We start from the raw sequence: 15,794 nt of genomic DNA, 5'->3' as shown, positions 1-15,794 counted from the left end.
GGGTTAGGGGTGGGGGGGTGGAGGGGGGAAGGGGGTAGGGCAGGGTTACAATTCTATGTTAAAAAACAAGAAAAGATTGAAGTTACTTGGGAAATTGGTTAAAGATGTTATATTCAATGTTTGTTAATATAATGGGTGCTGTAACCTGATGTAACCAATGAAACAAAATATTGCTTGTATGGTATGTAAGCAACATGACTTGTTTTACTGGTGATAAAGACTTCGTGAAAATTTTAAAAAAAGGACAAAAACTAGGAAATAAAGGATTTTCTTTTCTTTTTTTTTTTTTTTTTTTAAATTTGAAGGGAACAGGGCAAACAAACGAAAAACGAGAGATAAGAGGAAAAAAACCTCGAAAAGCGAAGGCTCTTTTCGGCCCGAAACGAGAGAGACCGACAAGCAGTCACTGGCTAACTGCAGAAAAGAAACAACTGAGCGGGACTCTCGCGCGATGGGCGGGAAGATGGCCGCACATGCGCGGAACGCCTGCTCGCGGCGCTGGAAGGCTCTGGCAAAAGTTTTGTTGCTATGGAAGATTACCATTTGTGGGCCCGCCGTGGACGTCGACCCAGTCGTAAGAACAAGCAGCCTGCTTGTCCTCGGAGAATATTGTTTTTACTAACTTGCAACTGCAGTCCATTGATTTATAGCTATGATGCCGTTGTATCGCTCCATGGTGCGACCGCACCTGGAGTATTGTGTTCAGTACTGGTCTCCGTATCTCAAAAAAGATATAGTAGAATTGGAAAAGGTACAGCGAAGGGCGACGAAAATGATAGTGGGGATGGGACGACTTTCCTATGAAGAGAGGCTGAGAAGGCTAGGGCTTTTCAGCTTGGAGAAGAGACGGCTGAGGGGAGATATGATAGAAGTGTATAAAATAATGAGTGGAATGGATCGGGTGGATGTGAAGCGACTGTTCACGCTATCCAAAAATACTAGGACTAGAGGGCATGAGTTGAAGCTACAGTGTGGTAAATTTAAAACGAATCGGAGAAAACTTTTCTTCACCCAACGTGTAATTAGACTCTGGAATTCGTTTGCCGGAGAACGTGGTACGGGCGGTTAGCTTGACGGAGTTTAAAAAGGGGTTAGATAGATTCCTAAAGGACAAGTCCATAGACCGCTATTAAATGGACTTGGAAAAATTCCGCATTTTTAGGTATAACTTGTCTGGAATGTTTTTACGTTTGGGGAGCGTGCCAGGTGCCCTTGACCTGGATTGGCCACTGTCGGTGACAGGATGCTGGGCTAGATGGACCTTTGGTCTTTCCCAGTATGGCACTACTTATGTACTTATGTACTTATGATGTTTAACTGCATGAAACGCCAATGTTACTTCAGCAGTTAAACAGAATCATCGATTTTGGAACACGGTGTTAAGAAAAAATCTGTTTCATAGACGAGCTCTCTCTGAACATCCTTAACATGTTTCGATATTCTGATGTGCGCCTCTAAATCAAGTGCACCTTGGTGCGCAACAAAAATGTAAGTCTCACCACCACGTGTTATGCATTCCACTTCCCAGTCTTATCGACCCGCAGGTATTTCGTTTTCATCGTGTCAGTAAATGAACAGATTCGTTTCGGCATTTCTACTACTACTACTTGTCATTTCTATAGCACTACTAGATATACGCAGTGCTGTACACTTTAACATGAAGACTTGATTATGTGCAGTGAAAACTCTGTAAACACAAACCAAGAAAACTATAATATGTATTCCCTGTATGTCAAGCATTCATGCTGTCTCCCTGTTCACTCTTCCACTTTCCTCCTGTCTCCTTATCCAGCATATCTCCCCCATGCTCAGCCTCATTCCCAGTCCCCAAAAGTCTTCTATTTTCTTCCCCCCCCCCCCCCCCCCCATTGTCTCTTAAGCTATTAGGAATGGAAAACAAAACTTAGAATAGTACTTTGTATGACTCCAAGGTGCAACTGCAGCTTGAATACTGAGTGCAATTCTGGTCACCGCATCTAAAAAAAAAATGTAACTGAAGTAGAAAAGGTATAGAGAAGAGTGACGAAAATGACAAATGAGATGGGATGACTTCCCTAGGAAGAAAGGATAAAGAGGCTAGGGCTCTTCAAATTGGAGAAGAGACAGCTGAAGGGAGAGAGGATAGAGGTGTATGAAATAATGAGTGGAGTGGAATGAATAGACATGAATTGCTTGTTTACTGTTTCCAAAAATACAAGGCCTAGGGGATCATATGTAACGAAGCTACTGAGCAGTAAATTTAAAACAAATTGGAGAAAATATTTCTTCACTCAACGTGGAATTTGTTGCCAGACACTGTGGTAAAAGCCATTAGCTTGCAGGGCTTTAAAAAGGTTTCAAAAATTTCCTAAAAGAAAAGTCCATAAGCCATTCTTAAAATGGACTTGGGAAAATCCACTGCTTATTTCTAGGACAAGCAGCATAAAATGTATTGTACTGTTTTGGGATCCTGCCAGGTACTTGTGACCTGGATTGGCCACTGTTGGAAACAGGATACTGAGCTTGATGGATCTTCGATCTGTTCCAAAAAGGCAATGCTTATCCTATATAATAATTCTCACCTCCAGTGTTCTGAGGCTGCCTGAAACTGTGGATCCCTCGGAGGTGGTCTGCTTCATGGAATAGATAAACCTGACGTCACCAGCCTGACGCACAGCAACAAACAGCGACCCAGCCAACAGCAAACAGAGACCCAGGCAGGGGGGAGGAGTGTTTACCTACTCCTCCCCCTGCCTACGAATCGCTCGACACTAGCTGCCAACCTCCCGAACCACCCACAAACAATAACCGCCCACAAAAAAAGTGAATGATACATACCTGTAGCAGGTGTTCTCCGAGGACAGCAGGCTGATTGTTCTCACGACTGGTTGACGTCCACGGCAGCCCGCACCAACCGGAACAAAACTTTGCGGGCGGTCCCTCATGCAGGGCACGCCCACCGCGCATGCGCGGCCGTCTTCCCGCCCGTGCGCAAACCGTTCCCGCTCAGTTGAATGACAAGCAAAGGAATGAGGAAAACGCAACTCCAAAGGGGAGGAGGGAGGGTAGGTGAGAATAATCAGCCTGCTGTCCTCGGAGAACACCTGCTACAGGTATGTATCATTCGCTTTCTCCGAGGACAAGCAGGCTGCTTGTTCTCACGACTGGGGTATCCCTAGCTCTCAGGCTCACTCAAAACAAGAACCCAGGTCAATTGAACCTCGCAACGGCGAGGGCATAACAGAAATTGACCTACGAAGAACAACTAACTGAGAGTGCAGCCTGAACAGAACAAATCGGGTCCTGGAGGGTGGAGTTGGATTCAAACCCCAAACAGATTCTGCAGCACCGACTGCCCGAACCGACTGTCACGTCGGGTATCCTGCTGGAGGCAGTAATGTGATGTGAATGTGTGGACAGATGACCACGTCGCAGCCTTGCAAATCTCTTCAATAGTGGCTGACTTCAAGTGGGCCACTGACGCTGCCATGGCTCTAACACTATGAGCCATGACATGACCCTCAAGAGCCAGCCCAGCCTGGGCGTAAGTGAAGGAAATGCAATCTGCTAGCCAATTGGAGATGGTGCGTTTCCCGACAGCGACCCCTTTCCTATTGGGGTCGAAAGAAACAAACAATTGGGCGGACTGTCTGTGGGGCTGTGTCCGCTCCAGATAGAAGGCCAACGCTCGCTTGCAGTCCAATGTGTGCAACTGACGTTCAGCAGGGTGGGTATGTGGTCTGGGAAAGAATGTTGGCAAGACAATTGACTGGTTAGGATGGAACTCCGACACCACCTTTGGCAGGAACTTAGGGTGAGTGCGGAGTACTACTCTGTTATGATGAAATTTGGTATACGGAGCATGAGCTACCAGGGCCTGCAGCTCACTGACTCTGCGAGCTGAAGTAACTGCCACCAAGAAAATGACCTTCCAGGTCAAGTACTTCAGATGGCAGGAATTCAGTGGCTCAAACGGAGGTTTCATCAGCTGGGTGAGGACGACATTGAGATCCCATGACACTGCAGGAGGCTTGACAGGGGGCCTTGACAAAAGCAAGCCTCTCATAAATCGAACGACTAAAGGCTCTCCAGAGATGGCTTTACCCTCTACACAAGCACTAATCGCACTAAGATGATTCCTTACTGAGTTGGACTTGAGACCAGACTCTGATAAGTGCAGAAGGTATTCAAGCAGGTTCTGTGCAGGGCAAGAACGAGGTTCTAGGGCCTTGCTCTCACACCAGATGACAAACCTCCTCCACTTGAAAAAGTAACTCTTCTTAGTGGAATCCCTTCTAGAGGCAAGCAAGACCCGGGAGACACCCTCAGACAAACCCAACGAAGCAAAATCTACGCCCTCAACATCCAGGCCGTGAGAGCCAGAGACTGAAGGTTGGGTGCAGAAGCGCTCCGTCGTTCTGCGAAATGAGGGTCGGAAAACACTCCAATCTCCACGGTTCTTCGGAGGACAACTCCAGAAGTAGAGGGAACCAGATCTGATGGGGCCAAAAAGGCGCTATCAGAATCATGGTGCCGTGGTCTTGCTGGAGCTTCAGTAAGGTCTTCCCCACCAAAGGTATGGGAGGATAAGCATACAGGAGGCCGGTCCCCCAATGGAGGAGAAAGGCATCTGATGCTAGTCTGCCATGTGCCTGTAGTCTGGAACAGAACAGAGGCAGCTTGTGGTTGGTCTGAGAGGCGAAAAGGTCCACCGAGGGAGTGCCCCACTCTCGGAAGATCTTGCGTACCACTCTGGAATGGAGCGACCACTCGTTTGGTTGCATGGACTCTGCTCAGTCTGTCGGCCAGACTGTTGTTTACGCCTGCCAGGTATGTGGCTTGGAGAAGCATGCCGAACTGGCAGGCCCAACGCCACATCCCGACGGCTTCCTGACACAGGGGGCGAGATCCGGTGCCCCCCCTGCTTGTTGATGTAATACATTGCAACCTGATTGTCTGTCCGAATTTGGATATTTGATAGGACAGCCGATCTCTGAAGGCCTTCAGTGCGTTCCAGACCGCTCGGAGCTCCAGGAGGTTGATCTGAAGATCTTGTTCCTGGAGGGACCACAGTCCTTGGGTGTGAAGCCCATCGACATGAGCTCCCCATCGCAGGCGAGATGCATCCGTCGTCAGCACCTTCGTGGGCTGCGGAAAATGGAATGGACGTCCCAGGGTCAAATTGGTCCGAAGAGTCCACCAGTGCAGCGAATTGCGACAACTGGGGGACAGGCGGATGACATCTTCTAGATTCCCGGTGGCTTGGCACCACCGGGAAGCTAGGGTCCATTGAGCAGATCTCATGTGAAGACGAGCCATGGGAGTCACATGAACAGTGGAGGCCATATGACCCAGGAGTCTCAACATCTGCCGAGCTGTGACCTGCTGAGACGCTCTGGCCTGGGAAGCGAGGGACAGGAGGTTGTGGGCCCTCGCTTCGGGAAGAAAAGCCTGAGCCGTCCGTGAATTCAGCAGAGCTCCTATGAATTCCAGAGATTGGACTGGCTGGAGATGGGACTTTGGGTAATTTATCACAAACCCCAGCAGCTCCAGGAGGTTTGTGCATGGACCGGAGAGACCCTGCCTCTGAGGTGTTCTTGACCAGCCAATCGCGAGATACGGGAACACATGCACTCCCAGCTTGCGTAGATACGCCGCAACCACCACGAGACACTTCGTGAACACCCGTGGTGCAGAGGCGAGCCCAAAGGGCAGCACACAATACTGAAAGTGCCGTGTCCCCAGACGGAATCTGAGATACTGTCTGTGAGCTGGCAGTATCGGGATGTGAGTATAAGCGTCCTTTAAATCCAGGGAACATAGCCAATCGTCTTTCTGAATCATTGGTAGAAGGGTGCCCAAGGAAAGCATCCTGAACTTTTCTTTGACCAGGTATTTGTTCAGGCCTCTCAGGTCTAGGATGGGACGCATCCCCCCTGTTTTCTTTTTCACAAGGAAGTACCTGGAATAGAATCCCTGCCCTTCCTGCCCGGGTGGTACGGGCTCGACCGCATTGGCGCTGAGAAGGGCGGAGAGTTCCTCTGCAAGTACCTGCTTGTGATGGGAGCTGAAGGATTGGGCTCCCGGCGGGCAATTTGGTGGAGTGGAGGCCAAATTCAGGGTGTATCCGCACTGGACTATTTGGAGAACCCACTGGTCGGAGGTTATCAGAGGCCACCTTTGGTGAACGCTTTCAACCTCCCACCGACCGGCACGCCGTCCGGTACGGACAGTTTGATGGCGGCTATGTTCCCATGGATCCAGTCAAAAGCCCATCCCCGGCTTTTGCTGTGGAGGCGCCGGGGGCTGCTTAAGCGCACGCTGTTGACGGGAACGAGCGCGCTGGGACTGTCCCTGTGCCTGAGGAGGCCTTCGGGCCGGCTGGGAGTACCTACGCTTGTTGTAGGCGTAGGGCGCAGCCTGCCTGGCCCGGGAAAAACGTCCACCTGTTGAGGTGGATGCTGAAGGCGCCCGGTGGGAGAGCTTGTCGAGAGCGGTTTCCCGCTGATGCAGTTGGTCCACCAACTGCTCGACCTTCTCACCAAAAATGTTATCCCCCCGGCAAGGGACATCCGCCAGTCTTTGCTGGGTGCGGTTGTCCAGGTCAGAAGCACGACAGCCAGGAGAGTCTGCGCATCACTATACCTTGGGCCGCAGCTCGGGATGCCACATCACAGGTGTCATAGATACCCCTGGACAGGAATTTTCTGCATGCCTTCAGCTGCCTGACCACCTCCTGAAAAGGCCTGGACTGCTCCGGAGGGAGCTTGTCGACCAGGTCCGCCAGTTGCTTCACATTGTTCCGCATGTGAATGCTTGTGTAGAGCTGGTATGACTGGATGCGGGTCACGAGCATGGAAGATTGGTAGGCCTTCCTCCCAAACGAGTCCAGAGTGCGAGACTCCCGCCCAAGGGGCGCCGAGGCGGTATCCCTCGAACTCCGTGCTCTCTTGAGAGCAGAGTCCACGACCGCCGAGTCATGAGGCAATTGGGGCCGCATCAACTCTGGGTCAGAGTGGATCCTCTATTGGGACTCCGCTTTCTTGGGGATGGTGGGATTAGATAATGGCTTCAGCCAGTTCCGAAGCAGTGTCTCTTTGAGGACATTGTGCAACGGCACCGTGGAAGACTCTCTAGGTGGTGATGGATAGTCGAGGACCTCGAGCATCTCAGCCCTCGGCTCATCCACAGAGACCACGGGGAAGGGAATGCAAATAGACATGTCCCTGACGAAGGAGGCAAAGGAGAGGCTCTCAGGTGGTGAGAGCTTCCTCTCCGGTGAAGGAGTGGGGTCGGAGGGAAGGCCCTCAGACTCCTCTGAGGAGAAATATCTGGGGTCCTCCTCCTCCCCCCACGAGGCCTCTTCCTCGGTGTCGGACATGAACTCTTGCAGCTCTGACCTAAACCGGGCCCGTCTCGACTGCGAGGAACCACGTCCTCGATGATGCCGTCGAGCAGTGGACTCCCGCGTCGGCGGGGATAAAGCTCCCTCCATCGACGTCGACGGGGATTCCACCTGCGTGGCGGTCGACACCGGTGCCGCAAGCGGCGTCGGTGTCGGAGGCCTCGGCATCGGGCTGGAGCACACCGGCGCCTCCATCAACGGCGCCGGGGGGCAAAGCCTAGCGCATCAGCCCTTCCATAATCCTAGGAAGGATGGCTCGGAGGCACTCGTCAAGGTCCGCTGCCGGGAAAGGCGGGTGTCGGTGCCGGAAGCTGCTTGGGTCCAGGAGATGGTAACGAAGCACCCATGGGCTGATGCAGCGACACCTCTTCGACCGAGGGGGAACGCTCCTCTCGGCACTGTCGCTTCCGCGGCGTCGAATCATCTCTGGAGGTGCCAGAGCTGGTGGTCCCATGCGCCGTAGGCGACCGATGCCGGTGCTTTTTCGGTTTCTTACGGTGCCCATCATCGGCGTTGGGTGGCAGAGATGAAGAGGAGGTAGAACCCCCCCGGCCTCGAGGAATCGGGTCTGACAGGGTTCGGTCCCGACGACCCTGGGTAGAGGGAGTGGCCGGGGCCGATTGCCCGCGCGGCCGCTCACCCCTGCCGTCGCCGGCAGACCGGCGAGCCAACGGTACCTGTACTCGATGCCATCGTCGGTGCCGATTTCATCGACATCGGTACCGGTACCGAAGATCCGGCCGTCGACACCGATGCCATCGATGGGCCGACGCAAGTTCCAAAAAGACGGTCCTGTAGAACTTGCCTCGCCACCTGTGTCCACTTCCGCAAGCCGAGACACAAGGTGCACGTCTTGGTATTATGCTCCGGCCCAAGGCACTGGAGGCACCAAGCGTGGGTATCGGTTTGCGAGATCTGCCGGCCGCACTGACCACACTTCTTGAATCCGCTCGGGACCTTCGAGGACATCGACGGAAAAATTGCGACGGCGAAATCAAAGTTGTCTATGGTGGCGGTGAAAAGCACACCCGAAAAGAAAACGACCATGCGGCCACAAGGCCGCAACGTGGCGCCCCTGCTAAAGACGACGAGGGGACAACTTCTTTTTTTTTTTTAGGGAAAAAACGAAGCGCGAATGTGCACAAAGAGAAAAACCTCGAAGAAAAACTCGCGACTAGGCTGCGATCCAGTTTCCGGGGCTGACAGAGAGAGAGAGACAAAAGCACGTCTCTCTCCAGCGCGGAATCGAAAAAACCTGAGCGGGAACGGTCGCGCATGGGTGGGAAGACGGCCGCACATGCGCGGTGGGCGTGCCCTTCGTGCGGGACCGGCTGCGAAGTTCTGTTCCGGTTGGTGGGGGCTGCCGTGGACGTCAACCAGTCGTGAGAACAAGCAGCCTGCTTGTCCTCGGAGAACCACAGCGACCAAGGCAGGGGGAGGAGCAGCCCGACGCACAGCTACAAACCGTGACCCTGCCAGCAACAAACAGCGACCCAGGAAGGGGGAGGAGCAGCCCGACGCACACCAACAAACGGCAACCCAGCCAGGAGCAAACAGCGACCCAGGCAGGGGGAGGAGTAGGGAAACACGCAGAGCGTTGTTTCCCTACTTCTCTCCCTGCCTACGAATCGCTCGACACTGAAGAGGGGGGAGGCAAATAGCTGCGGGTCCGCTGCCGTCATCCCCGTTCACACAAAGCAAGCAAACCTATTAGATGCTGCAGGACCTTTAATACACAGAAGTGGAACTGAGCAAAGCAAGTATACGGTAAGCAAGGAAGCCTATTGGTTAATCTCTGTTTCCACTCCCCTATGCAGCCGTCATTCCTATACACTCAAAAACAAGCTAACCTAGGAGCTCCTGCTTCACATTGTCGTTTTTAAAATGTTGTTCCATCTGAAACAAGTCTAAAGCTGTTTCAACTGGATAGACAGTGCCTTAAAACGTGGAGGACAAAAGGAGGGGGGACACAGACAGACCCTGCAACTGGGAAAAAGGAAGGAAGGAACGGAGGGAGGGAGGGGGGACCGACCCTGGAACTGGGAGGGGGGAACCCTGGCACATACTCGCACCCAGTCTCACTCTTTCTCTCTGTCACACACACACTCACATATTCACTCTCTCTCACACTCACTCTCACACACACTCTCTCAAACATACACACTCCGAGGAAAACCTTGCTAGCGCCCGTTTCCTTTAAAACAGAAGCGGGCCTTTTTTTTCTAGTTTTCTTATAACACCTAACTTGAGTGTGCATCAGCCTTTATGTCCAGCATTCCTGCTCTGTTTCCCTGCCCTGTTCCTTCCTCCAAAATTGTATTATATTAAGGAATTTATATTTCACTACTAACCCTCAAGTTGCAAAGTGGGTTACAGATAATAAAATAACTTACCAGAAGAATTGACAATTAAAAGCCTAAAATAATATGCTTCAACTTAACACAAATATCATTCCTATCTAACAAAGTTAAACACAGAAAAGAAATAGATTTTCAAGGTCTTTCTAAACAAAAGATCAGATACTAGTCATCGAATTTCAATTGGAATAATATTTCAAACTTTTACACTTTGAAAAATGAAAGAGCATTCCCAAATTAATTTACAATTTATAAATTTCATAGAAGGGACGCTCAATAAAATCCTTCCTTTCCCATCTTCTAGCATTAAATCCGTTAACTAGCAATATACTGGTCTGCCTATCTCCTGGTTTATCCTCTATGCTCTATCATTTTAAGTGTTTTTTTTCCAGAAATTTTATTAAATTTTCATACAAATACAAAATTGCAAATTGTAATGTAATGTAGAAAGTACAAAATACATAGACATATTCTGCATAGGGAAAAGTAAACTAATTTAGTACATATGAATCCATTATTGCAGACTGTGTGTATTTTAAGTGTTTTTATGAAAATAACACAATCAGTACAGGATCAGCAGCTATTCACTGATACCCAATCTTATCAGCACAATTAGTGTCTAGTGGAGTCTTCTCTGGGTATCAGTGAATGGCTGCTGATCCTGGCTTTTATCCAGGGGTTGGTGAGGAAATATATATGCTGGCATTGATGACCAGCATATATATTACCCCTTGTTCAACCCCTCCTCCACCATTCCTATTCCCTCCCCCCCCCCCCCCCATCAATCCCAATCTCCACAAAAGTCTCCCAATTATTCACCTTGAGTGCACTGCAACCAGGGTCTACTGTCTATTCAAGTAAGTCCAACTTGTGCTGACTGTTGGTTGGTTGGTTGGTTGGTTGGTAGTGTTGCGTTGGGGAGAGGAGGTGCACAGCAGTGCAGTGCTGTACAGAAAATAAAGATACATACCTGTAGCAGGTATTCTCCGAGGACAGCAGGCTCAATATTCTCACGTATAGGTCGTCGTCCTCGACAGCCCTGGAGTCCGGAACTTTGAAAACAAAAAGAACTCTCCAGAACGCGCCGTCATGTGGACAGAACGCACTGCACATGTGTGAACAGCTTCCCGCCCGCAATGCGAGCATGCCCCAATCACTTAGTAAAAAACAAAGTATAGAACTGTAACAACTCCAACGGGGAGGAGGGTGGGTTTTGAGAATATTGAGCCTGCTGTCCTCGGAGAATACCTGCTACAGGTATGTATCTTCATTTTCTCCGAGGACAAGCAGGCTCAATATTCTCACGTGTGGGGTATCCTTAGCCCCCAGGCTCACTCAAAACAATAAACATTGGTCAATTGGACCTCGCAACGGCGAGGACATAACAGAGATTGACCTGAAAATAAATTCAATTAGGTGAGAGTGCAGCCTGGAACAAAACAGAAATGGGCCTAGGAGGGTGGAGTTGGATTCTAAACCCCGAACAGATTCTGCAGCACCGACTGCCCAAACCGACTGTCGCGTCGGGAATCCTGCTGAAGGCAGTAGTGAGATGTGAATGTGTGGACTGATGACCACATTGCAGCCTTGCAAATCTCTTCAATGGAGGCTGACTTTAAGTGAGCCACTGACGCAGCCATGGCTCTAACATTGTGAGCCGTGACATGGCCCTCTAAAGTCAGCCCAGCTTGGGCATAAGTGAAGGAAATGCAATCTGCTAGCCAATTGGAGATGGTGCGTTTTCCTATGTAAAGGCCAATGCTCTCTTACAGTCCAAGGTGTGCAACTTGTCCTCACCAGGGCGGGTGTGTGGACGGGGAAAAATGTTGGCAGGACAATTGACTGGTTCAGATGGAACACCACCTTCGGCAAGAACTTAGGATGAGTGCGGAGGACTACTCCGTTATGATGAAATTTAATATAAGGAGCATGGACTACCAGGGCTTGGAGCTCACTGACTCTACGAGCTGAAGTAACTGCCACCAAGAAAATAACCTTCCAGGTCAAGTACTTCAGATGGCAGGAATTCAGTGGCTCTAAGGAGCTTTCATCAGCTGGGTGAGAACGACATTGAGATCCCATGACACTGATGGAGGTTTGACAGGGGGCTTAGACAAAGGCAAACCTCTCATAAAACGAACAAATAAAGGCTGACCCTCTACACGTTGATGATAAGCACTAATTGCACTCTGATAAGTGTAGAAGGTATTCAAGCAGGGTCCGTGTAGGTCAAAAAAAGGGATCTAGGGCTCTGCTGTCTCACCAGACGGCAAACCTCCTCCATTTGAAAGAAAAATGAAGATACATACCTGTAGCAGGTATTCTCCGAGGACAGCAGGCTGGATATCGTCACGCATGGGTCATCGTCCGTGACGGCCCAGGAGACCAGAACTGTAAGAAAAAAGCTTTAGAAGGTTCCAGAGCGGCGCGGCTCGCACGGGGACAATGCACCGCGCATGTGCGAGTGACTTCCCGCCGGTGACGCCCGCAAGCTTCCCTCACTTACATAAAAAGCAAAACGAGAAGAAGAACAACTCCAAAGGGGAGGAGGGTGGGTTGTGATGATATCCAGCCTGCTGTCCTCGGAGAATACCTGCTACAGGTATGTATCTTCATTTTCTCGAAGGACAAGCAGGCTGGATATCATCAAGCATTGGGTATTCCTAGCACCCAGGCTCACTCAAAACAATGAACATTGGTCAATTGGGCCTCGCAATGGCGAGGACATAACATAATGTGAGCACTCTGGAGTGCTGGTGCGGGAAAAGGGGGATAGTGGTTCTTTTAGCCGTCAGCATCCCCGGTCATTCAGCCCAGATAGGAGAGCAGTGAGCCCTCTAGGGGCCAAACTGCTGGAGAAAGCTTTAGTTAAGGAGGAAAACTACTCTCCCCAGAAGCCAGTGCAGGGTCAGCTGGACTCCCAGGAGAGGGAGGGGGGAATAACTGATTGGGAGATGAGGTCTGAAATGAGGAACAGCTGGAGGAGCTTAGGGAGGAGGAGGATATGGTTTGTGATAAAGAGGAGGTGGGAAAAGAAGGGGAGGAGGAATGTATGGAAGTGGTTGGTTTTGCTCTAACCCAGGCAGACAAGGTAAAAGCTTTTGTGGTCTCAGCATTGCCCCGGCTGTGGAGTTGGGGAAAGCTGGGAGTAAAGCAGTGGAGAAGAGACTGGAGAGTACAACTTGCTACAGTACTGTCTGCTCACAAAAGGTAGTGCTGTTGAAAGTTAGATTGTTTCTGAGCAGGACTGTGCACTGGAAAACTCAGACTGTATTGTGTAAGAGATGATGTGGCATCACCTAATCACCAAAACTGTCTGCTGATAAGATTGTGCTGCTGGAGGTTTGGTGGGATTTGAAGCAGAAAACTGCAGTTGTCAAGGAGAAAATGAGTCTGCAATATGTAAAGATGGGAGGACGACCCATTAGGAGATAAAGTCTACTAATTGAGGCCCTCATGATCAAAAGCAAACGCCGGAGCTAGAGGCTGTTAAGCGCCATACTAGCACCGGCGTTTGCTACCGCCCCATGATTAGAGCCCTAGAGCCCTCGAGCCAACGCGCTGGAGGGCTCTTTGTGCAAGTAGCATGCTAAAGAATGCTAAACAGGGCTCAGCATGTTCATCGCCAATGATCAGCGGCCAGCGCGCCAAAATTTGGGTCGCTGGCCATGGCAAACCCTACGCCAGCTCCGAGCTGGCGTTAGGGTTTGCAGATCATTGGGGAGGAATGGAGAGCCCTGTCCAGCATGCAGTCCCTGACGATCCCACCCCTCCCGCCCCAGGTTCAGGGAGGGCTGGAGATCCGGTGGGTCTCCAGCCCCCCCAAACCCCAAGAAAATGGTCCCTGGTGGTCTAGTGGCCGCCGGCCAAACCCCCTCCCACCCTCCCACCCAGTGAGCGACGGGGGGGATGGAGGGCCAGCGGACATCCAGCCCACCTCAACTCCCTCCTCCAGCATTGTCTGACCAATCCCTGGTGGTCCAGCGTAAAGGACAACCCCTCCCAGCCCCCCTACCTTAGTTGGAGGAGGGACGCAGCCTGCCTCCCTCCTCTTCCTTAGGTTGACGCCGCCGCAAAATGGCGGTGCCCAGCCCCACCCAGTGCATCCTGGGATGCGCTGGGCGGGGCTACAGACCATGCAAGGGAGCGATTCCCCTGGTGGTATGGGTTCGACCGCATTGGCCTTTGGAAGGGCGGAGAGTTCCTCTGCAAGTACCTGCTTGTTCTGGGAGCTGAAAGATTGAGCTCCCGGTGGGCAATTTGGAGGCTTGGATTCCAGACTGAGAGCGTATCCTAACCGGATTATTTGAAGAAGACATCTGTCGGAGGTTATAAGAGGCCACCTTTGGTGAAAAAATATCAACCTTCCCCCAACAGGCAGATCGTCCGGCACAGATACTTTTACTGCGGCTATGCTGCTCTAGAGCCAGTCAAAAGCCCATCCCTTGCTTTTGCTGGGGAGCCCTAGGGGCTTTAGGCGCACGCCGCTGACAAGAGCGAGCCTGCTGGGAGCGAGTTTGAACAGGCTGCGAAAGGTAGGAGTGTACCTACGCCTATTATAGGAATAAGGAGCACTCCTGCTCCCTCCAAAAAACCTCCTAGAGGAGGAGGTGGTAGCAGAAGGCGCCCGGTGGGAGAGAGAATCCATTGCATCATGGTGCTTCTTGAGGGTGTCGACCATATCCTCAACCTTCTCTCCAAAAAGATTGTCCCCCAGGCAAGGAACATCTGCCATTCGCTACTGGGTCTTCTGATCCAGGTCAGAGACACGCAGCCATGAGAGTCTGCGCATCACTATACCTTGAGCAGCTACTCGGGATGCTACATGAAAAGTGTCATAAGCTCCCTTGGCCAGGAATTTGCGACATGCCTTCTGCTGCCTGACCACCTGGTGAAAAGGTTCAACAAGCTCCGGAGGGAGAGCTTCAATTAAACTGGACAGTTGCCTCACCAAGTTCCGTAAGTGAATGCTCGTGTACAGATGGTATGTTTGGATCTTGGCGGTGAGCATTTTGGCCTGATACGTAGGCCTCCCAAAAGAATCCAAGGTCCTAGACTTTCTGCCTGGGGGCACCAAGGCATAGACCCTAGTACTCTTGGCTCTTCTTAGAGCAGAGTCCACCACCATGGAATCGTGAGGAAGTTGGGCCTTCACCATCAGAGGCTCTCCATGGACTCTGTACTGGGACTCGGACTTCCTGTTGACAACTGAATTAGAAAGAGGGCAAGACCAATTCCACAACATGACTTCCCTGAGTGTATTGTGCAGGGGGGCCGTTGCAACCTCTGCAGGTGGAGAAGGATAATCCAGGACCCCGAGCATCTCAGCCCTGGGCTCATCCACAGCCTCTATAGGAAATGGAATGTCCTTAGACATTTCCCTTACAAAGGATGAAAAAGTAAGACTCTCAGGCGGAGACTGTCTAACCTCAATGGGTGGAGTAGGATCAGATGGAAGCCCATAGGAGTCTTCCTCTGAAAAATACCTGGGGTCTTCCTCTTCTCCCCATGAGCGCTCCTCTTCGGTATCGGACAGAAGCTCCTTAAAAGCAGCCCAAACCCGCGCCTGTCTCAACGTCGAGGATCGATGTCCTCATGGGGGATGCCGAGAAGTCGACCCCTGTCTGGACTCCAGCGAAGCTTCCTCCACCGACGTCGAGGGGGAGTCAACCCAGGTGGTAACCGGCTCCGGTACCGCATGCTGTACCGAGGGCGGGGACCTCCTCACAGGTAATGGCCTATATGCCGTCTCAGCAGTCGGTACGAGAGGCGCAAGCACCCCCGACACCGAGGCAGACTGATGAAGCAATCCTTCCAGGAGCTCTGGAAGAAGGGCCCGGAGACGCTCATCGAGAGCTGCCATCGGAAAAGACTGTGGGGCAGGTACAGGAGTCGGTGCCAGAATCTGAGAGGGTTCGAGAGCCGGTACCAGGCTGCCGGATGACCGATGCATCAGCACCTCCTGAATGGAGGGTGAGCGGTCCTCCCAGCGCCGACGCTTCTCGGATGCCAACAACCTCGGCTCCCCGGAGCTCTCAGTGCCATGTCTGGAT

This window comes from Microcaecilia unicolor, chromosome 7 (genome assembly GCF_901765095.1).
Source record: "Microcaecilia unicolor chromosome 7, aMicUni1.1, whole genome shotgun sequence".
Lineage (NCBI taxonomy): Eukaryota > Metazoa > Chordata > Amphibia > Gymnophiona > Siphonopidae > Microcaecilia > Microcaecilia unicolor.
Note: the sequence above shows the minus strand (reverse complement) of the source record.